Source organism: Xenopus laevis, chromosome 2S, assembly GCF_017654675.1.
Source record: "Xenopus laevis strain J_2021 chromosome 2S, Xenopus_laevis_v10.1, whole genome shotgun sequence".
Classification (NCBI taxonomy): Eukaryota; Metazoa; Chordata; class Amphibia; order Anura; family Pipidae; genus Xenopus; species Xenopus laevis.
The window spans coordinates 143,737,478-143,761,247 of NC_054374.1; the positions used below are offsets into that span (position 1 = coordinate 143,737,478).

The 23,770-nt window shown below is 38.4% G+C and overlaps 1 long non-coding RNA gene across 1 annotated transcript; it reads right to left on the bottom strand.

Annotated features, from left to right (window-relative positions):
• Positions 1-1,509: 1,509 nt before the first annotated feature.
• LOC121400702 lies at positions 1,510-23,000 on the bottom strand. Its single transcript, XR_005965924.1, has 2 exons — positions 22,411-23,000; positions 1,510-3,121 (listed from the first exon to the last, which is right to left on the bottom strand). It is a non-coding gene; the product is annotated as an uncharacterized LOC121400702 (long non-coding RNA).
• Between the last annotated feature and the right edge of the window lie 770 nt (positions 23,001-23,770).

Here is a 23,770-nt window from a genome sequence, read left to right on the forward strand (position 1 = left end):
TTCATGCATGGCAAGTGTAGCTCCGTCCCAGGAAAATATTTATCTAGTGGCAGTATGGCTCAATAGCCTCCATTTAAGAGCAAAATAACCTTTTCCTTCTATAAAATCTTTTAGGTTCAGACAGAAATGTTTGGGAGAGGGGTTTGTATTACCAGGCACAATGTTCACTCCAGTTCTAGTTGTATTGCCCCCTTTTCTCAGGCAGAAGTATCTAGACCTACAAGGAATGCATTGTTGTCAGCATTTCTCATATTGATAAGCGAATAAAGCAGCAATAAAGCAACAGTAATAGTGGGCAAAATAGATCCACGGCTGAATGATTTAGTTAAAAAAACATCTAACCCACGGTTAAAGCTAACAGGTGAATCACCTCTCTGGGGTCTCTTAATGGTTAACCCTATAACCTAAAGGGATATTGTCATGGGAAACATGTTTTTTTCAAAACACATCAGTTAATAGTGCTACTAGACATATTGTCAGTTTCCCAGCTTCCCCAGTCATGTGACTTGTGCCTGCACTGTAGGATGGAACTACTTTCTGGCAGGATGTTATTTCACCTACTTAATGTAACTGAATTAGTCTCAGTGGGACTTGGCTTTTACTATTGAGTGCTGTCCTTAGATCTACCAGGCAGCTGTTATCTTGTGTTAGGGAGCTGCTATCTGGTTACCTTCCCATTGTTCTTTTGTTAGGCTGCTGGGGGGGGTTATATCACTCCAACTTGCAGTACAGCAGTAGTGTCTATATGAGCACAAGTTACATGACTGGGGCAGCTGTGAAACTGACAATATGTCTAGCCCCATGTCAGATTTCAAAATTGAATATAAGAAAATCTGTTTGCTCTTTTGAAAAATAGATTTCAGTGCAGAATTCTGCTGGAGCAGCACTATTAACTGATGCTTTTTGAAAAAAACATGTTTTCCCATGACAATATCCCTTTAACTGTCCTGACAATTAAGAATCCCTTTCTATGCTGAAAATTAACCACCATCACCTAGTTTACAGATCACTTGGTTTAGAGTCACATAGAACGACATAGGAAGATACAAAGGATGGCTGGGATGTAGACCTGGCTTAATATTGGCTTCTTGGTGTTATACTTAAAGGAACAGTACCACCAAAAAATGAAAGTGTTTTAAAGTAATGAAAATATCATGTACTGTTGCCCTGCACTGGTAAAACTGAAGTGTTTGCTCCAGAAACACTATTATAGTTCGTAGCGGAAATTGAAAAAAGGCTATATGGCACAGGTTAAATTGTGGTTAACAGATAACACCATCTGCTATGTAACCTGAGCCTTTTCTCTTTCGAATGGCTGCCCCCATTGCTACACAGCAGCTTATTTATATAAACAATAGTAGTGTTTCTGAAGCAAACACATCTTTTTACTATTGCAGGGCAACACTGCTCTTATCTACGTCGCTGAATATTGCACCATCAACCCGAGAAATGAAGGACAACTAACTCAAAGTAAGCGAGTTTTGCATCAGGTTACACTGTACAAAAACAGCAGCAAATGTCATTTATTATAGAGCTTATTCAGAGCGATGCCTTTTACAAATGCTTCCAGTTAAATACAGACAACGACAATTTTTGAGTTCTGCATCCTGGCCAATAATTGTAGCACGTATGAATAAAAAGAACCATGCATTGCCTATTTACATGTATTGTACTTTTGCGTTTGAACATAACACCTCAAAAGGAAATACCTTCTGAAAAGTGTTCTATCCAATGGAAAAGGCACCAAATAAAAGTTTTATTATATGGCTCTTATAGCAAGGATCAGTCTACAAATATGGAAACGGCTGCTAATTCCTGAAACATTATGATAACTTGATAGTTACCTTCAATTTGCTTGTGTTTCTACTAATTGTTTCATGTTTAACAATGGATAATATATATATAGTTTAGATAGGAAGTAAACCTCTAGTTACAAAGTTATATATATATATATATATATATATATATATATATATATATATATATATATATATTTTTATTAAAACATATCTCAATATATAACTTTAATCTGTGATGACACAACTATTAGTTAAAGAATGTGTAAGCTTCATAGAGGAGGTAACAATTAGTTGCCCTTGACTTTACTACAGAAAACTCTTCTCTTTGCATTTATGTCTTCCAAGGATATTGGCAGAATAATTTACATTGGGTTTTATTTCTGATAATGAACACATTCCTGTGCAGGCACTTTAACCTCCTTTTATATTTTGGGATAAAGAAAAAAAGCCATCCTGGAAATCTCAGCTGACATCTTACAGGAAGCTGGGGGGTTTTTATGGTATATTAACCAATAAATAAAGTTGGGAAATATGGTGAAATATACGTTTCTGTGATGTATGTAAAAATCTTGAATTTGTTTTCCCTTTAAAATACCAATTTCAAAATATGTATGTCATTTGTTTTTTTTTTTAGAAAATGTAGTATGCTCAATCAATGTATATGAAATAATTACACTTATGTTTGTTATATCATGAGTGGTGAATTCCTGCATAGGCTCATTAAGTGCCATATGAATACAAGCCGATGGAAAAAAAAGCCAACATTATCCTTAGACGAACCGACAATAAAAATAGAGCTAGCCGGATATATTTTTTTTGTTCTGTTTTTAGCTTTTAAAGTCTCATGCAGTATGTTTTTATGCTTTTCGTTTGTTTCCGATCCCTAAGAAGAAAGGTTGGAAAAAGAAGACTGCTGTGAGGAAATGCTACACACTTCCAAATTGGTGAAGGAGCTCCCCGCCTCACTAGTGTATTCTGGGTAAGAGGACGTGGACGAGATGATGTTTTTCAGTCTCTGAAGTGCAATAATTAATAGCAAGAGGAGAAAGGCTAACAAACTGAGGAAGATGGACACATAGACATAAACGTTTGACAATCGGCTGGACGATGATGAATCTACTGAGGTGGAGAGGGAGGTTGGAAACAGTTCCAAAAATGTGCCATTTCCCATTTCTTCTGGCAAAGAAGCTGAAGGGCTGAGTCCTGACATGTTGTCATGAGGTGTCGCCTCTACCAACGTCTAGTAAGGAGATCAACTCATGCCATTTTGCTGGGCAAGCTGCTATGCTCGTCACTGGACAGTTTTGCTGATGAGCTCAGAGCTGAAATACAATTAAAAGTGACATTAGGTGCATGTAGATAATGTGCCAAGGTGGAAAAATCATGATACTTATTTAATGTATCTGTAGAAAATGCAATCTCTATAATTTACTGACCTTGGTCTTATTGATGTTAATAGAGTGAGCTCTAATACATCTTCTAGGCAAAAGGACCCCCCCCCCTATAAGATATATCGGATCTAACTGTCAATGAATATCTGATGCCCAACTGCTGCATGAAGACAGAATGAAGAGAAACAGATGCTGAGAGAGGAATAGTGAACATAAACTTGATTATTTCAGAAACAATACAGAATTTTTAATTGATTGTTTTTAGAAAGTTTCTTATTTCAGTATGATGAAGCTTATATAAAATTTTCATTTTCGGGATAGTTCCCCTTTAAATACTACACAAAGTTACTGGCAGCATTTTTAAAATCCCTCCGCAGCTAAAAGAATGAAAACATTCCCCCAGCTGCCACTGGAAACTTGTGGGTGGAAATGAGAATTCCTTCCTGACACAAATACATAGGATACTTTTGAGTCTGCAAACTGCTGCTTCATCAGTGGAGCTTACTTTTGCTTCCTAATTTCAAATTGCACCCCTGGCCTGCACATTTTTTTTAGGGGTCACAGGCCTCCCTTATAATCTGGCTGCCCCCACTGAGTACTACAAGGAAGCACTGGTGATTGGGCGGGATATTCAAACAGCTGTCAGTGTACATTTGGTACCCTTTTGTAGAGATTATTTGGCGTTCCTATGATTTTTAAATTAGACCCAGTCAGTCTCTGAAATTAGTGGCACAGTATAACAGATTTGAATTACACATTGGGCACTTGGTCAATTAATCAAGATTAGATATCAGCACAAATGCACATATATCACAGGAAATCAGTGCAGGGACAGGCAGTAACAAACTGGGACATATTTGTATCAAATCTAAAATGTTTCTGTATATTCAGTTCTTCCACCAGAACTGCCACCTCATGGTCCACCCACTCCAGTCGATAGCTCTGCCACCAGCCTCCCCCACGTGCCAAAGCCCAAAACACCTAGGGGCAAATTCATCAAGGGTCGAATATTGAGGGTTAATTATTCGTCTGGGAATGAAAATCCTTCGACTTCGAATATCGAAGTTGAAGGATTTTGCGCAAAAAGTTCGATCGAACGATCAAAGGAATAATCGTTCGATCGAAGGATTTTAATCCAACGAACGAAGGATTATCCTTCGGCCAAAAAAAGTTTGCCAAGCCTATGGGGACCTTCCCCATAGGCTAACATTGGGTTTGGTAGCTTTTAGGTGGCGAACTAGGGGGTCGAAGTTATTTCTTAAAGAGACAGTACTTCGACTATCGAATGGTCGAATAGTCGAATGATTTTTAGTTCGAATCCTTCGATTCGAAGTCGAATTTGTAGTCGTAGGTCGAAGTAGCCCATTTGATGGTCGAAGTAGCCAAAAAAACACTTTGAAATTCAAAGTTTTTTTACTTCGAATCCTTCACTTGAGCTTGGTGAATGGGCCCCTTACTGTATGTAGCAGTATTTCTTGACCTAAAACTTGAATAGACTGTTGTTATTTACTATGATCAACTTTATAAAAAGGAAAGATGAACAAATATTTAAAATACATACTGTATGTATATATATATATATATATATATATATATATATATATATATATATATATCCATATACACACAGTATGTATTTTAAATATTTGAAATCCATTCCTACTAGCCAATTCACTAGGGTGCATTGTATCACAAATGAGCCACCCCAATTAGAACAGGATCTAGACAAAATGAAAGGTAAATTATCAGATAGAGGTTACCCACAAGAAATCTTGGGTACCAGCCTAACCAAAGCCAGAGAGAATTTGAGGAGAACGACAAATAGAAAAAAAACCGAAGACAGGCAGCGCTTAGTTTTTGTTGGGCAATACCATTCACAATGTGATAATTTTCGACATATTTTATGCAAGCATTGGCGTCTGTTGAGGGATGCTTATCCCACAATTTTAGAATTTGAACAAAATTGTAGTTTAGAAAGGGTTGCAATATAGGCACAAAAGTTACACTGGCAGAAACAACACCCTATCTCAGACAATACACCTTTATGGGGCCCCAAAGAAAGGTATGTTTCGATGTAGAGGATGTGGACAATGCCGTTTTGTTCTAACTGGAGCCACCTTTACCAATCCAACAGCGAACAGCGAACAGCGAACAGCGAACAGTATAAAATCCGGGCTCATTATAGCTGTGATACTAGCTTTGCAGTGTACATGTTAGTTTGCCCTTGTAATCTTGTATATGTGGGTGAAACCACTCAAAAAGTAAGGGATATATTTTCACAACACAGATCCATGGTCAATACTCGCAACAGTGTTTTACCAGTCTCTAAACATTGTATAGAAAAGGGACACACAGCGGAGGATTTAAAATTTAGGGTTATCCAACAGGTACCTCAGCCTCGAAGGGAAGGTGACAGGGTACTCATATTGAAAAAGACAGAAGTTCAATGGATACATAGGTTAAAAACCCTTAGTCAATTGGTCTTGAATTAGGATTTTGACCTTCATCTATTTATTAATTAGCTTTATCCCTCTGGGATGTTTATAACATTTGTCTATTCATTTTGTATAATGGTCCATGGTGAGGGAAATTACGCCGGTGTGACGGCGCTGTGTTTTTGCGCCGAGCCGTCACGCTGACTGCTCACAAATGTGATGTCATCCCGACCACATGGGATGCCACAGGGCTCTGGGAATTGTAGCCCTAGTACTGCATGGAGACCAGCTTGAGAAAGGGAGCAGCAAGCACCCGAAACTTTGCACAGATCTCCATATGGATGAGTATATTTAAGCTTACCTTGGCTGTTTTTATGCTTACGAAATAAACGCTATGTTTTAAACTTTTATACCATGGTGTGCGATCTCGTTGGACAATATATATATATATATATATATATATATATATATATATATATATATATACAAAGTCGAAAGTAGCGACACTCACAGGTTTTGTAGAAGGTTTGAAAAAACAAAAAGTTGTTTATTAAAGCTCAACGTTTCGATCCCCCACAGGGATCTTCGTCAGGAGAGTACAAACAAACATGTTTGTTTGTACTCTCCTGACGAAGATCCCTGTGGGGGATCGAAACGTTGAGCTTTAATAAACAACTTTTTGTTTTTTCAAACCTTCTACAAAACCTGTGAGTGTCGCTACTTTCGACTTTGCATCTATCTAAACTTTTTGCTGGCACCCAGGTACGTGAACGTGGAAACGGTGTGCACCTTCAGACGACATATATATATATATATATATATATATATATATATATATATAATTCTCCAGTGAGTATTCTAACTCCACGGCAATGAAAATTGAGAGGGATGCACGGTAATTTTTGCATACACCAAAGTCAGAGTGATTTTCAGAAGCATCAGGGAGTGCTGGTTTGGAAACTATTGGTACATATATATATATATATATATATACTGTACCAAAAAAGCCGCACTCACAGGTCTCTCCTTCAAAAAAGTCGCAAAGGCTGTGATTTATTTCTTCAACGTTTCGGCTACAAAACTCTAGCTGTCCTGAGAAACCTGTGAGTGCGGTTTTTTTGGTACAGTATATCATAATTGTTTACCAGCACCCAAGCATTTACGATCTGGGAAGGTGTGCACCATTCTGGACTTATATATATATATATATATTTATATATATATATATATATATATATATATATATATATATATAGTCAATTTGTAGCAACCGTACTCAAATCCTGATACTTTCAGCTGAATTCGGGTGCAGGGTATTGTATACAGGATTATTGAGAAGACCCGCACTCCATTTTGTGAAAAACCTCAAATGTCTTTTATCTATGTATTGTATACATAGGTCTTCTCAATAATCCTATATATATATATATATATATATATATATATATATATATATATATATATATATATATATATATATAAAAATATATATGAGTCCTCAAAAGCACTCACAGCAGTCAAAACTGCAGGTTTCTTTCTGAAAACCAAACCTCTATATTTTCAGTAATATGTACATTTATAAATGAAGTCAATAATGCACCAACAAACTGCCTATTTAAATATAAATATCAGTTTTTTTCTTCTCCGTCTGTCTGTAAATGCAATTCCTCGGCAATTTGTGTTCCATTCCATTTGTCCATCTACTAAGTTCTAAATGTGCTTATTACCGGCCATCCTATCCTGCTGCTTGTTTCAGGTTCTTCCAGTATAAAGGTCAAACTCATCTGCTCTACTAGATGCCACTCAAACAAATAAAGCATTCAGTTTGACAAGACTTGATTTATTCTTCGTGTGCATGCTCAGACCATTAGAAACATTTACCAGAAGTAATATATTGGTAATTGCCCCTGAAAAATGAAGGTTGGAGGTATCTGTACAGTTACTCTGCTTGGAGAAGAAACACTCAGACCAGATGGCAGATAAATGGAGATGCAAAACAGCAGGAAGAAAAACGCTTAGAGCTAAGGATTGCTTTTATCCTATGCTGTATGATCCAGCAAAACAATCCAAAGAGGGACCAATTAGACTGATCGCATGACTGCTAAACTAGCCTGGTTTAGTGATTTGATAGATCCAGTAAATAGCTTTTATGGACAAAAGAGTCAGAAACTGAGAATTTTTGAAAGTGCTTTGCAGGTCATAACAAGAAGGTGGGTATATAACAAAAACACACACATATCATGAGTAGTCAATTGCAACCTCTTATTTTGGTCACCTTTTAGTTTTTTCTATTATGACTCTATTATAATATCACTATTATGTGTGTGACTTTCCTGTAGTGATTCACTGTCCAATAGTGACATTAACCAGCAGATGAGTAAGAGTCAGATGCCACATTTAATTGTTAAGATGATGGAAAGTAATTTCCTAGCAACACTGAGAATTCTCGGTCAACTTGTGTCCCACAGTTGTCCCATGTTGCTGGTTAAGAATGACCTCAAACACAAGCATTAACAGTGTGATTGCCCTCAAACTCAAGAGGTTTTCAGTAGAGCCCATCACACCCAAAATCCTTTCTGAACCAGGGAAAAAAATGTCACACTTGTTGGTAATCTAACCTTATCTACAGTATAAACATTAGCCTCTAACATTCAAAAGTTCCTTTCACTGGGCATATTATAAATCTTCGTAAGTATGTGTCTCATGTCTACTATGGACATTACTCTTGGACACTGTTATCTTGTTCTAACATAGAGTCGTTTTTTGACAAAGTTTTGACAAAGAAAGAGCTTTGCGCCTTTATTCTTTTTTGTCTATCCTTCTTGCTTGGATCCGATCATTTACAGTAGATGGAATTTACACATTCTCATCTAGAGGAGAGTTCACCTTGAGCAGCGATGTATAGAGAAAGGCACCAGCAACCTGTTCTGCCCTAATTTGAATGTCTCTTCTTATTTGCATAAATTCATCACGCTGGCACTGCACACCTTCCATTAGCTCTTTGTTGGTGAGATATTCCTGACATGCCTGCCTTTCTTTGTTACTGACCTAAGCTGAATGAACACTGCTACTTGCAGGATGGGTGTGAAGTAGTGGGTGAAGCTAGAGTAGCCTCAATAGATTAGATCTAGGAGAGCATAGTATCCTCTAGGGCATGCTTGTGAATATAAAGTAATTGAGTAATCATGGATCCTACTGAGGATATAGTTTTTGAATGCCAGGTACCTGGGCTTAACAGGGCCTAGGAAAGTTTAACCTGGGTGGGGAAATGATAAATGAGGGGTAGCATAAAAGGGCTAGCTATATACACAGCTCAGTTGCTTTAGGAGCATTGGATGGAGAGATAGGTTGTTGAGCAGCTCTTGAGGCAAAACAACCAATACAGAACCCACATACTATATATAATAAACAGTGGTAGACATGATTCCCATTGAGAAATCCTAGTGTGCAGGACTGGACTGGGATTCAAAATGGGCCCTGGTATTCCTAGTGCACAGAGGCCAAAACAGCCCCCACAATAATACTTAATAGTCACTTTCTATGGCATCTTACAGCAGCGCCTCTGGCATTTGCCAGAACCAACAGATTGCCAGTCCGGGCCTGCTAATGTGATTGAATTGTTCAGCCTCTTCCTATGTAGTGTAAGGACTACTGTTTTCTGTATTTTATTGTTATGAAGCATCTGTTATGTGTTTGTTTTACCAGGTTATTTAAGAAATCTATAACTGTTTATTTAAGAACCCCTGAAGCCAATCAGAAAGATATTACTCTAAGGCAGGGGTGCCCAACCTTTTTCACCCGTGAGCAACATTCAAATGTATAAAGAGTTGGGGAGCAACACAAGCATGAAAAATGTTCCTGGGTGGTGTAAAATAAGGGCTGTGATTGACTAGTGGTAGCCCCTATGTGGACTGGCAGCCTACAGGAGACTCTGTTTTTCAGTACATCTGGTTTTTAAGCAACCAAAACGTTCCCCCAAGCCTAGAATTCAAAAATAAGCACCTGCTCTGATGCCACTGAGAGCAACATCCAAGGGGTTTGGGAGCAACATGTTGTTCACAAGCTACTGGTTGGGGATCACTGCTCTAAGGGGTGGGATATGACTGTAACTCATGCCCTGTCCCTAGACAGTTTGTTGGAATTTAGGAACTCTCTGTTAGTGATAGTGTTGCAATAGATTTTGAGAGAAAGTACCATCCACACAAGCAATTCAACCACTAACAACTTACATCCTCAGAATTAAGGTCAGAACTGCATGCAGTCATATTTCAGGACACACAGAGACTTAAAATTGTGCTATACTGCAACTTCATAATAGTACACATAGTACTTAAATATTTCATATTATACATCAACAGCTAGCCAGCAATTTACCCAAGGAATTACAGCAGAGCTAACAGCAAATAAAGAGAAATAAATTAAATTAAAGGTTGTTTCAGCATAGATCAGATATAATTTCTACACCCTGGATTCTAAGAAAGCAAAATGTTACTGACTTAATGAATGCCAAACAGCGTTCTAAAGGACAAGCGCATTCATTAAAGATAATTCCTTCCAGCTTATAAAGAAATAATCATGTACTTATGAAACTGAATAAGGCAGAATTTTAGGATTATGGAATTAGAGTTTAACCCTTCACAAATGCCACAAAATTGATGACATATCCAATGTATACCTATTTATTGGGTTATTGGAAAACATTATACCCTCATATTTAGCTACTAGGCATTTCTGCCTTCTAGTTTTATCTCATGGGCTACAGCACAATAGAAATACCATGAAAGTTGATAAGGAAGGCTGTAATCAACCAGCAGTCAACTCAACTGCAGTTTAGATAATGCTGAAAATGCTACGCAACCTTAAAGGGATTATGTCATGATTTATACATTGTAGTTCTTATAGCTAAATTATACTGTTTATACTGCAAATATAATATGTATTTAGTTATGATATTGGTGTGTAGGCAGCCCTCTCACGTCATTGTGTTTGCTAGCACTTCATGATGGAACTGCTTTCAGCTCTTGTTTGTTTTACTCAATGTAACTGTACACAGTGGGACTTGGATTTTTGCTATTCCCATATCTACAGGGAGCTGTTATCTTGTGTTAGGAAGATGGTATTTGGTTACCTTCCCATTGTTCTGCTAATGGACTGCTAGTAGAAGGGGGATGACATCACTCCAACTTGCAGTGCAGCAGTAAAGAGTGACTGAAGTTTATCAGAGCACAAATCACAGGACTGAGGGCACCTGGGAAACTGACAACATGTCTAGCCCCATATCAGATTTCAAAATTAAATTAAAAAATCTGTTTGCTCTTCTAGAAGGTGCTCTGGGGGTATAGATTTGTTTTAGGGCCCATTGCTTTCTCATTATAAAAGTATTTATTGATTTTATTGATTGATTTTTTATTGATTAAATTTAGATTAGGAGCCCAATATAGGTGTTGTTGTAATGGAATACCCAGAATATTTGAGGGGTTTAGCTGTCTTGGAATTATGTGTTTCATTGGAATACTGATTTGTACAGACACATAGCATCCCAAATGTATCAATACCTTGCTATTGGTCAACTGTAAAAATAGATACTAATTTAGAAAATAATTTTGTATTTTTTTGTATGAAACATTCTCTCGATGTTCCTTCACCTGTATTAATACACCATTAGTGCTTGAAAGTGTTTTGTTTAATATTATATTATATTATTATAAGACTAAGTTTGGATAATGCTTATATTACTGTATATGAATTAGGAAGAACTGTGTATGGTACATTTTAATACATAGAGATACAAGAGTGGGAATCACTGGAGAAAATTACGTTGAACGTGGGCACAGCTTTGGCAAACTCAGCTTCCTATTGATATTCATATACTACAGACAGTGTTAAAACACCTTTCAAAATAAAGTCAAAATTAGAAAAATATTAATAACAAACTAAATAACCAGAATGATATGGAATGTCCAAGTTGAAGAGAGAGAGACATGTTGAGGAGAAGGGAAGGAGGGAGGCGGACAATCTATCATACATCTTACTGACATTTTTGATAGAAATTGTAATTAAAGGTCCACTGCTCTACTATTCTTTAATCCTTAGTCATAATACAAGTGACAAATGGGTGCTTCTCAGCAGCCGGCATAATGAGGGCATCAACTCCTGTCATAATGTGTCTAAGTTTTATTTCCACTCTACCATTCTTTATTTTAATGTTCTGGTTCTTTCTCATTTTTGAAACAATGCCCTTAGAATGAGACAGACCTTTTGTACAAGTGAAGATGATTGTACATGTCGTTTTTCATACTTCCTTATAAGCACCATTGGGCAGGGCCCTCTTTACCTCTTGTATTGGTTATTGGTGGTATTTTCTATGCAATCTGCATCTTCCATGTATATCCCCATTATTATACAGTGCTGTGGAATATGTTGGGGCCTTATTAATGTGTGTTTATTGCAATAATAATCATTTACGAACCCACTAAAAAGGTTTGTGTTGCAGGTTAGCAACTCTTAGCCCTCCAGCACTTGTAACATAACCATAGCCAATTTGTCCAGTGGTGGAACTACCAGGGGAGCAGGTGGTGCAGTTATACCAGGGTTTGCACCCCCTGCGGGCCCACTGGTAGTTCACGCGCACTATAAAAACCTGCTTCCAGAGTGGCGCACGCTTTAAAAAACTGCTTTCGAGGGGGTAGGCGGCTGCATGGTCTGTACCCAGGCCCGTCCCTCCATCGTTACGTTACTGAATTTGCCCTGGCATTCCACAGTCTGATCTACAGTATTAACACTGGAATGACATTCAGGGGAATGTGACAATCATAGAGGACAATTTATCAGTAGTCTCATTTATTGGTTTTAGAGTTTTTTAAAACGACAAATAAACTAATGTTCTCTAAAACCAGAAATGCCAGGAAAGTTATCAGAAGTTCCAAATAGAAAAAGCACAAATGAAAAGAAATCTGAATGATGTGCTAAAAAATACTTTAAAAATCCTCTAAAAATTTGAGTTTTTGCAGTCAATTACTAGGACAAAAATCAGAATACCTCTAAAAGTCCATATTGGTTAAAAATGGTCCAATAGGATCATTCACTATAGGACCTGGACTTGCCAATTTTTTTTTTCAAGTTGCTTTTCAAGTTACTTTTTCAAGTGCTTTATATACTTGAATTTAAAGAGTTTTAGAAAAAAAACATGAAATGTAAAAAAAAATAGAAATTCATATTTTAAATTTTTACAATCTTTAGCTGAACAGACACACAAAACTCAGATTTCCCAGGTCGCCATCAACTGCTGATGCAACATGCAGAATATCCAAATTTATTTACCTGCACAAATTCTGGCTCAGTTTGATATAAGCTGTTTCTGTTTAAAAACATACAGTAGAACCATCATTTTACATTTCTCATGGGACTGTATGAACACAGCATAAATTCTGGAAAACCAATAAGTCTGGGAAAGAAAAAAACACAGCTTGCCTGAATGGGACTGTGGCAAAACGGTGCCAATTCCAAGAAAAAGTAAAATCCGGGGATGTAAAATTGGGGTTCTACTGTATAAATAACTGAAACTTGATGCTATACAGCTAATGGTTGGGGGCCACTTTGCTATGAAGCTATGCTATTACATGGACCAAAGCTGCACCATGTATTTCCTGAATCAGTAAATATAGGGCCAGATTTAGGGAATGGGCGAATTTTTTCGCTTTGTTTCGCCAAAAAAATGACGCCTATAGACTTGTATAGCGTTGTGCGCCAAAAAAACAACTCACAGATGAGATTCAATTAGAGGAGAAACAACTTTTTGCCTAATTCAGTTCCAATTTTTTTTCCATAGACTTCAAAAGAGTTTTCACATGGTGAGCCATAAGATACATTTTTATGAATTTAATTGCATCTCAGATTGAATCCTATCCATGAGTTTTTACATGATAACCCTTTTTCTCAATTGATTCTAACTCTTTTGTTCTGGATGGATCTTCTAGATTTTTTATACTCGTTTTTTATTTCATCCTCCCACAAAATATATATCATGAGAACTAAGAACAATGTGCAGGACACCAAACTATAGAGGAAACAAAAACATTTCCAGAGTTTAATAAAGATGTCCCCTAAAGTAAGACAAATATGGAAGCATGAATGACTGGGCATCTTTTTAAAATAGAAGGAAGAAGAAAAGGGTGCACAATACAGGTAAAATACTGCAGGAGAACCTGTTTCAAGCTTCTAACAACTGACTCTTGGGAGAATGTCCATCTTGCAGCAAGACAGTGATGCCAAACACAATGCCAAAGTAACCCTGGGGCAGTTCATAGACAAAAAATGTACATGTCCTGCAATGACTCAGCTCTGATCTCAAACTAAACTGTGTCTGTGGGACTACATAAAAATGGAGGCACCTGAATAACATGAAAATTTCTGCCAGAAAAAATAGACTCATAGTCCTACCAAACTTTACATTGTTCTATTGATTCAAAGGGAGCAATGCTATTGCAACCAACTAATGGCTGCTTTATTGTTATATTATGTATTATTGTTATATCCTTGGTTCTTGCCAGGAGGTGTCATAAGAGAACGGAAAATGAATTTTGGGGAATGTAGATTGCCCTGCACTTTGTGTGTGGGTAAGGTTGTGCAAGCAGTAACATAGGTATAAAATAAATGCTTGCTATTTTCCTGAAAATGCCTTTTACAGGTGTAACGCTAATCTGGGCTATCCACACCACTTTCCAGCTAGTGTGCAGAGCATGGTTACATTTGGACTCACACTTCAGGATCAGGGCCTTTGCTAAGTGGAAGCATTCCCTCTAAGGTGTAGTGCAACTACAACACTCAGGCTACTGTGCATACAAAATGTACAAAATGATTGGGCGCAAGGAGGTTCTTATGATGCAAACAAAGAAACTATGTATTAGTCCGAATGACAATATCCTTAGGTTTACTCACGAACACAGATGAGGTGTTAGCACATGACACACAGTCACATCAGGTAATAGGCAATTGCAGTATTCAGTACGCCATTCCCATCCAGTGCACTGTTCAGGAAGCTGACAGCTAACCTAACACCCTCTTCACTGAGGTCCCTGCACTGGAGGCATCACACAGAGCCTCTGGGAAGCTACTCCCCGCTGCAAATCCTTGTTGGAGCTTCAGCTGCTCTTTCTCTTTACCCTATCTACCTTTCTCTCCTAGAGAGACTATTACAAGTCTTCCCTGTTCTCACTAACTCTCATTCACGGGGTTTCCTGGTCCCCGACTTCTTCTCTCAAGAACACTTGCTTCTCTGGGCCTTGCTGTACTCAGGCCCCCCTGGGCACACCCAGCTGGATCAGCATCCAGTAGCCAAATACGAAGAGGCCACTCCTTACACTCACTATATTGCAGTGTGGCAGTAAATCATTACAACTCTTGGCCAATAACACTGAGCTTAAACTCAATACATAGGCTTTTGCCTAGTAACTAAGGAAAAGGGTAAGGCCTTAAAACCATAGGGGCAGATTAACCCCTATAGGCCCCTACACAGGTAAGAATCAGTAACGTAACTAGGGGGGGGGCAGGCCCTGGCGCAGGACGTGCTGCCAGGTCCCCCCTCCGTACTCTGTTTCCTGCGTGCGTGCAGTGGCGCGTGAGCTCACGGGGGGCCCTGAGGGGGTGGGGGCCCTGGCCCAATCGCACCCCCTGCTCCCCCGGTAGTTACACCACTGGTAAGAATTCATTTAAAAAAATCTTAAAACCTCTGCCTTCATCCACCATCACATGTGTGCCAGGCGAAAGGAATTGCATTACATTGGTCCTGTATGCATTTCCAAACAATGTACTGTACCAAAACTTGCTATATAGGTGGAACACCCAAAGGGATCCCCAGAAGTAACATATGAGTGCGTGTGCCCCTGACCTTATGCAACAAAGCGGGAACAACCAGTATATTAGTACAAAGCACAAGTATACATCATCTAATCATGCACTCAACAAACTTATCTAATCAACAAAAAGCATCCCCAACTTTTGTTACCCATGAGCCACATGCAACTGTTTAGAGATGAGCACCTGTTTTGAGATCACTGGGAGCAACAACAACTGGGGTAGTGAGCAACATAAGTTACAAACCATTGGTCGTGGATAAGTGCTCTACAGGCTTCCTGGTGGCATCATCTTCCTCCTCTCTTACACTAAACAATGCAAATGCTCACCGTTCTTGATTTCTAATCTGAACCATCCCACTCCACAGAGGATACACCAAAAAACAATATTCTACAATAGCTAAAATAACCATTTTCCTTCTAGCTGACTGCCTGTCAACTCCATCAGTGGAAGATAAGGAGTCTGTACCTACTGGCTGTGATCTCCTACACGAGAGCGTCAGCAATCTGTTTAGCACTGAATTAACAAAACAGTTATCTGATCTCAATCAAGTGTCAGCAGCTGGTACAATCTCATTCAAATGACACTACAGGAATCGCAGGGTTTATTGCAGAGATTAACATAGGAAATCAAACCATTTGGAAAGTATGTGCCAACTGTGCCAACTCCCATTAAAAGGAATTAACAAAAATTGTACTCTTCCTTTATAAACCCAAAACACACAACTTGGAATGATATTTATAAACATCAACATGCATTTATTAGCAGATAATATTTACAGCTGTACAACCACCAATCTCTCATCAAATACATTTTAAAGTGGTGCTCATTTATTTGAGATGACTTTGTGGGTTGTTAGAGCTAAACTCTTCCCAGAACATTAACATCTCTTAAAGGAGAACTAAAGCCTAACTAATGAAACCGGCTAGAAATGTTGTACATTGTGTTTTGTGTTTCTGTACCAGCCCAGGGCAACCACAGCCCTTTAGCAGTAAAGATCTGTGTTTCCAAAGATGCCCCAGTAGCTCCCCATCTTCTTTTCTGCTGATTCACTGCACATGCTCTGTGCTGCTGTCACTTACTGAGCTTAGGGACCCACTCACAATATACAGTACACATAGAATAGAAATGTCACAATATAAGGCTGATTAGTAATTTATACAGATAATTATTACTACATGGCAGCACATAAACCAGTGCAACTCGTATCAGAATTAATAATACTTCCTATGGCATCATCTTATATTACAGACAAATCTCATTTTCTGCTGGATAATTAGTGACGAGCCCTAAGCTTAGCTTCTCAACAGCTGCTCAGAGCCCACTGAGCATGTGAGTGTCACAGACACTTTCCAAGATGGTGACCCCGTGTGACAAGTTTGAAGTCCTGGATCATTGCTGCTATTGACAAGCTGAAACTTTAGGCTTCAATATATAAAATATGGCATTTTTAGCCATATTGATTTTTCAGTTCTTAGTTCTTCTTTAACTCAGAATAGGGGGTTATTTATCAAAGTCCATATTTATCTAAATTTTTTCTGAAAAAAACTCAGACCAAATCCGCATGGGTTTTTTCACCTTATGTATTAATACACTTTCCCAGAATTTCTTTTTGTGGGAAAATACCCAGATAGGCCCGTCGTTCATGCGTTTTTTTCAGAGTTTTTTATCCGAATCGCTTGATTTTCTCAGGCTTTTTCCCAAAACGTATGAATTGTTCAAGATTTTTGACCAGATTTTCAGGCTAATTCCAGAGCAGACCACATAAACTTCAAAATAGGATAAGGACCTCTGCCACTGACTTATACACAACCTCGGCTGGTCTGAGATGGCTTTCTGCTGCATCTGGCTTTCATAAATCTCCAAAAAAAAAAAAAAAACAACGACAAAATTTGAGTTTTGCCCCAAAAACCCAGACGGAGCTTGGTAATATGAATATATTTTGAATATGAATATGATATGAATATAATTTGATCTAGTTAATGCTTGATGGCACCTAAATAGTTCCAAAACTAGGTATTTTGAGAATGATTGCAATGTGCCTTCAGAAGAACGATTCACATAACCCTCTAAGGGCTAGATAGACTTCTCAGCACTTACAGAAATAGGTCCGTTGTTCTGCTGAATAAATGCTGCTTCAGAGCTGACATCCTGCCTAGTTTTGAAACTGTTTAGGTACCTCCAGGCGCAATGGAAGCACCCCTCCATATGTAACCACTGTTCATAAAAGAAATACACACACTGTAGGAACAGATTAGGAACAAGGGTTATGTCCTGCTACATGAAAACTTACACTTTAACTGAACTTTTTTTTTCCAGAAATGTTATTTCCGAAAAGGCAACAGGCTTTGCATATTGCTGGGTTTGATAAAAAAAACATGATTTAATTGTACAAGTGTCCAGCTGGGTTTGTGCTTTTTGGCTTCAGTGGTCACAACAAATTAGTTCTAGTTCTAGACTTTCCTACTGGGCACTTCACAGTTCAGCAGTTCCGATTAAAGTAGGAACTGTCTACTGTATTTATAAAGCTGCAAGAAATGTCCTCTGTAGTTACAGGTAAAGTGAAATGTCCAGTGCTGAAATGGAAAATACAATAGTGGATTAATTATGGAATTGGTACTGAGCCTATGGTCTTAAGTTTTCATGGTGTGCCCCTGGCATCCCAGTCTGACACTGTCCAGGTGCCAAGTGAAGGGCAAGTTGTAAGAACTCAAGAACAGAAGAAGGTGAAGCCAGACAGACACCACTGAAGAGGATGAAGTGATGTGCCAAGAACAGAATTCTGAGGGCACTCCAGGTGAATAGAAACCCCTGGCCCTGGGAAAATGCAGAACTCCAAGTTGGTCTAGTAGTAGGTTCTCAGATAGATTTAGTAGTGAAATCGAAACTAATGTTATGGTGATATATTATAGTTGTCAGAGGGAATAGCATGTGAGGCTTGTCAGCACTCAATAGGATGATACTGTGTCCTCTTGGGTATTTAAAGGGACGGCTCACCTTAAAATAAACTTTTGTATGTAACTTGTTGAATGCCCTATTGCAATTGTTTGTTTTTTTTTATAGTTTTTTAATTATGTGCCGTCTTCTTCTGCCTCTTTCCTGCTTTCAAATGGGGTCACTGACCCTGGCAGCTACAAACGATTACTCTGCGAGGCTACAATTTTATCGTTATCGTTACTTTTTTATTACTTATCTTTCTATGAAGTCCCTTTCCTGTTTATATTCTAGTCTCTTGTCCAAACCACTGGCTGGTTGCACCCTAGCTGCCAGACAGATGCTGAAATACCAAAGTGGAAAGCTGCTAAACAATAAATAACCAAAAAAAAAACATATACATTAAACAATGAGAAACCAATTGCAAATTGCCTTTCAATATCAATGTCATACTAAAATTTAAAGGCGAACTACCCCTTTAAAGTACTTTTTTTAAGGAATTCTTCTCTACCCCTTATGTCTGCACAGGTATTGATGCCTTTGTTTTTCATCCGAGAATCTCAGCACTCCTTGGCTGCAGGAGCATTAACCATCTAAGTGATGTTACAGGTTTTTTATGCCGTCTCTAGCGATCACACTGGTTATTCCTCAGTGTCACAGTGTCCCTGTGACTTAATTCTTCAGTGGATGCTCATTACCCCCTTGCTCTTGGCTTTTTGGGTTAAATGTGTCCATATATTTCTTTTACATGGACTGCACTCATTGATGGGATATTTGTTGAGAAAAAATATATTGACCAGGGGAATCATAAGGAATCCTCATGTGGCTGTGTTATCAGAACATCCAATAATTGAGCTCAACCTACTGAAACCCAATCATCTCACGTTTTGCACTAGCCGATTTTTTATTGAGCTACTTGATTATCTGCTTCTATAAAAGAACTGACACAATCCCAGCTGAATATAATACTGGAGTCAAGTGTCATTTTCATTTTTCTACGTTGTGATATATTAGGTGCAGTGGCATGCACTTATGGATCCAACCCTTTGAAACAAGCCTAACCACTGTTTTATAGCTTGTTTCACAGAAATATTTATTGAGTATGTAATGAGTGTGTATGTAACACATGGAACGTTGTTTTGTTTAAAAAAAACTTACATTTGATTTCTATAATGTTCACAAATACTTTGAAGACCTATGGAAACCCGTTATCCAGAAAACTCACAATCTCCCAAAGATTCCATTTTAATCAAATAATTCACATTTTAAAAAATTATTCTTTTTTTCTCTGTAATAATAAAACAGTAGTTTGTACTTGATCCCAACTAAGACATAATTAATCCTTCTTGGAAGCAAAATCAGCCTATGGGGTTTATTTAATGTTTACATTATTTTTAATTTAAAGTACAAAGATCCATAAAATGAAAAGACCGGTTATCCGGAAAACCCCAGGTCCCGAACATTCTGGATAACAGGTCCCATACCTGTATTAATGCACATTAATTTTTACTAGAGTCAGCATCAATTACACACACTTTGTGTAGTATATATCTACAAATGATACAGTCATTGAGGTTTTGATTGCATATGAGCATGTTATTATGTGCATCTCACCAACTTTCATAAAGGTCCCTCAGACAGACAAAGCTTAACCTTTTCTCTGTTTTTTATAAGTCATTTTTTGAGACAATGGGCTCATTTATCAACACTGGGCAAATTTACCCATTGGCAGTTACCTATAGCAACCAATCAGTGATTAGCTTTATGAAGCCAGCTGCAATTAGGACAATGAATGCAGCAATCTCATTGATTGCCATGGGTTTCTGCCCATGAGCAAATTTGCCCAGTGTTGATAAATGACCCCCACTGTCTGTGGGTACAGATGGAGCAAGCCTTACAGTTAGATTTAGTTCAGATTATCCACAGCAGCCCCCAAAGCAAAAGGAGCATATATATCAAAGAGATCACTACAGTGCCAAGTTGAGAATTTCTCTATTCACTTGTATAGAATATTTAGAAGCATATTAATCAAAGGGTGAAACTAAGTAAACTCTGTTTTCACCCTTCAATAAATACAGCCCCTAAAACAAGGGAATAAAAAGCTGGATATTCATTGCTAGTGAACTCTTCCATACATATGTCACATGATAATTTAAGACAAATGTCAATGTCAGGCTTGCTCCATCTGTACATACAGAATGAGCGTTGTCTGCATCTTAATTCAATGGGCAAGTATAGGAAAATACAGCTGAAGGCAAATAGAGAACATGGTCAAACTACAATTCTGACCTTTCAGATCTCATGGAATCATTATAGCCTACAAGCCTGTTGACTGTATATCTCCAGAAGCTAATATCTGTGATGCAATGAAATGTGTGGGGGGTAGTGGGTCATAAATCTAATATATTAGGAGCCATGGTTGATGATAATTTGATATGATATTCACTGCCAACACCATTTAGCAGGATATAAAGTGATATGACATGGGAGACGCTACATCTTATTGAGCTTTTATCCTCACGGGGAATCATTTTTCAGTGGTAAATTGTCCATCAGCCAATGGAAGAGGGAGGTAAAAATAAAAATCCTACAAGCAGAAATCATGATACAAATCCTTTTTCATTGCTAAAGTTGACTTTTCTGATGTGGATCATCACAGTAGGTTTCCAGCCCATTGTAGCAATTTCTCTCCCAGAATGAACCTGACAAGTGTAGAAGATCTTACATGGGGTTATAGTGATGTCCTATGTATTCATTCACTGACCCAATTAATTTTCCTAAATAGTGAGAGATTGGTCTCTGGTGAGGTTGAGGGTTAAATGAGTGTGTCTGTCAATAACTCATCTTGGGGGAAAAAAAGAAACATTGTACTATATGGTGAATTTGGGAAGTGATTTCCCTCCCTGTCTCCCATTACTTGAGTTATGCTTTGAATATGGAGGCAAAGCAAAAGTTGAAGGTTATCTTGAGCCTCAAACCCAGTAGCTGCAGTTCAAGAACAGTCTTCTGGGAGTGCTGGGAGTTGCAGTCAATATCAGCTTGGAAGCATCCCTGCATCCCTGGATGCTGGGAGTTGTAGGTCAACATCATCTCCAGTGACTTGCATTGAAAATTGCTGATCTACCTGCTTGAGCTCCAAGCAGCATCAATAGCAGTATGCTGAGCATTCAAATACAGAGGGGGGTGCATCCGCTGCAGGCTACAGTGAGTCTTTCTTGTAATCTGATTGCCTTAAGGGAATACACACTTACAGTTAAAAGCTCCCTTAATTGATTTTACAAGGTAACATTAACACCATTAGGACCAGAGGAGAACACAGACAAAGCAGTGGCATCAGGAGACCTAGTGGAGAAACAAGCAGCCCATTGCTTGACAAATGATTACGAATAAAATACAAATCTCATAGAAAAGTGCCCTGACAACTGACGGCAGAAATCTCACCTCCTGACTGTGACCATCTGCACAAAAACAGAAGCCATTAGCTGACACTGACCACTGCAGAAGAGTTTCAGCAAAGCCCAATGTCTACTGGGTGAAATTATCTCAACAGAATCCATGAAGAACCACGTACCCCATGAACCAGATACACTGTGCAAATGCCGAAGGGATCCCACCCGGCACTCAGGTAACCACTGCTCTCCAGTTTGGCATGAAGAGTATTAACTATAAAACCACAATACCTTGTATTTGCATGCATAAACATCAGCTAATGCAACTAAAAATTCTCTTATACTGGAAAATGAAAATACCAGTATTAAAATACAACACATATATAAGTAAAAACCTGAGAATACATCCACCAAAAAACTCCAACTATGCAACTAGCATTGAACAGAGTTGGGTCCATTCTATGCTATGTATAAATATATTATATATTGACCTGCGTGTAGGGTTTTTAAGACCCTGGAAGATAATAAGACACATAAACTTATTGCATTTGATGTGTCCTCTGATTTTTCATTGATCTGGAGAGCCTACCTGCAGTATGTGCTACTGTACCTGGACAAGGTTGCTGGCTCCCTGCAGTCAATGCCGTGGAGTTCAGCATGAAACAATGGAAAAAGCATTGATCTCCCTTCTCTACAAGAGCTGGCTGTACTCTGCAACTAGCAGTCCGTGATGAGCTGTGCCTGACAGACAGGGGAAGGGTGGGCTGCACAGAGAAAGCACGTGGAGAAGGAAGGGGAGGAGGAGAAGGGCTGTTGGTGCAGGGATCAGAAAAAAGGGGGCTGCTGCGGTATTTGTATCAGATCAGTAGATGCCAGTGACCTTGCCCCAAACCTCTGTGTTTGCTCTGCTTCTTATCAAGCAGGCTGAAACATCAGTGAAATGGCAGAGATTGTAAAAAAAGATTTCTACTTTGGGTTCCCCCATATATCTGTAAATGTACATGTGTGCATGTGTATGTAATGTATATTCACTAAAAGTTTATACTATAGACTTGTTTTTATCAGTGCTTATAAACAGCAGACATCAGTAGACACAAGAGCATTAAGCCCTCATGGATGTGCAACATATTATTTAATTTTTCCCCCTGTAGTGTCCCCAGCCCCGATTCCCAGTTCTTGCATGTTTTGCCAGTAAATATTGCCAAGCCTCCTACACACTCCCCAAGGAGATGGGTTTGAAAGGGAATGAGATAATGTCTGTTCTTTCAGAAACAGTAGTGCTACTAATGATGATGATGATGATGATGACGTGGACTTTTTGCAAGTCTAATTTAAGAGAGAACTTGACCATCTGTTGTTAAAATCTTAAGCACGGCTTCCCATTAAGCAAAGATTAACATGCAAACTCTTTCATGACAAAGCCTCTATTCCTCTCTCCTTTCTTGTGTCTTTATACATCCCTGGCCAACTTGTCCTTTGCACCAGAGCCACTGCCTGTTACATCTTCCACATACACATCTTAAACCTTTCTCTCTTGTTGCTCCTAAACTCTGGAATTCCCTCCTTGAGTTTCTCCGGAGAGAATCCACTTTGAAAACCTTCAGAACTAAACTGAAACACTCCCACTTGGAGCACTAAATCAATCTTGGAACTTAAGAGACAATACTTCAACCAATTTAAATTGCAGCACTTATAACCCTATTTGTATTTTTTTTCAATTACCCAACCACTTAAATTATAAGCTTTATGGGGCAGTGACATTCTTCCTCCTGTTTTTTTAAAGCTACGCATATAATTTCAAATGTACATTTATTTTTATTTATTCTGTTCTTAAGCTGGTCTTTATTAGTTCTATTACTGTATGTTTATGTACATTGCTGCGTACTTGAATAGTGCTACATTACTAAAAATAAATATACATACTAATACAGCAGGTGCACTGGGAGACCCGTTAGTTCAGGGGGGCGCTG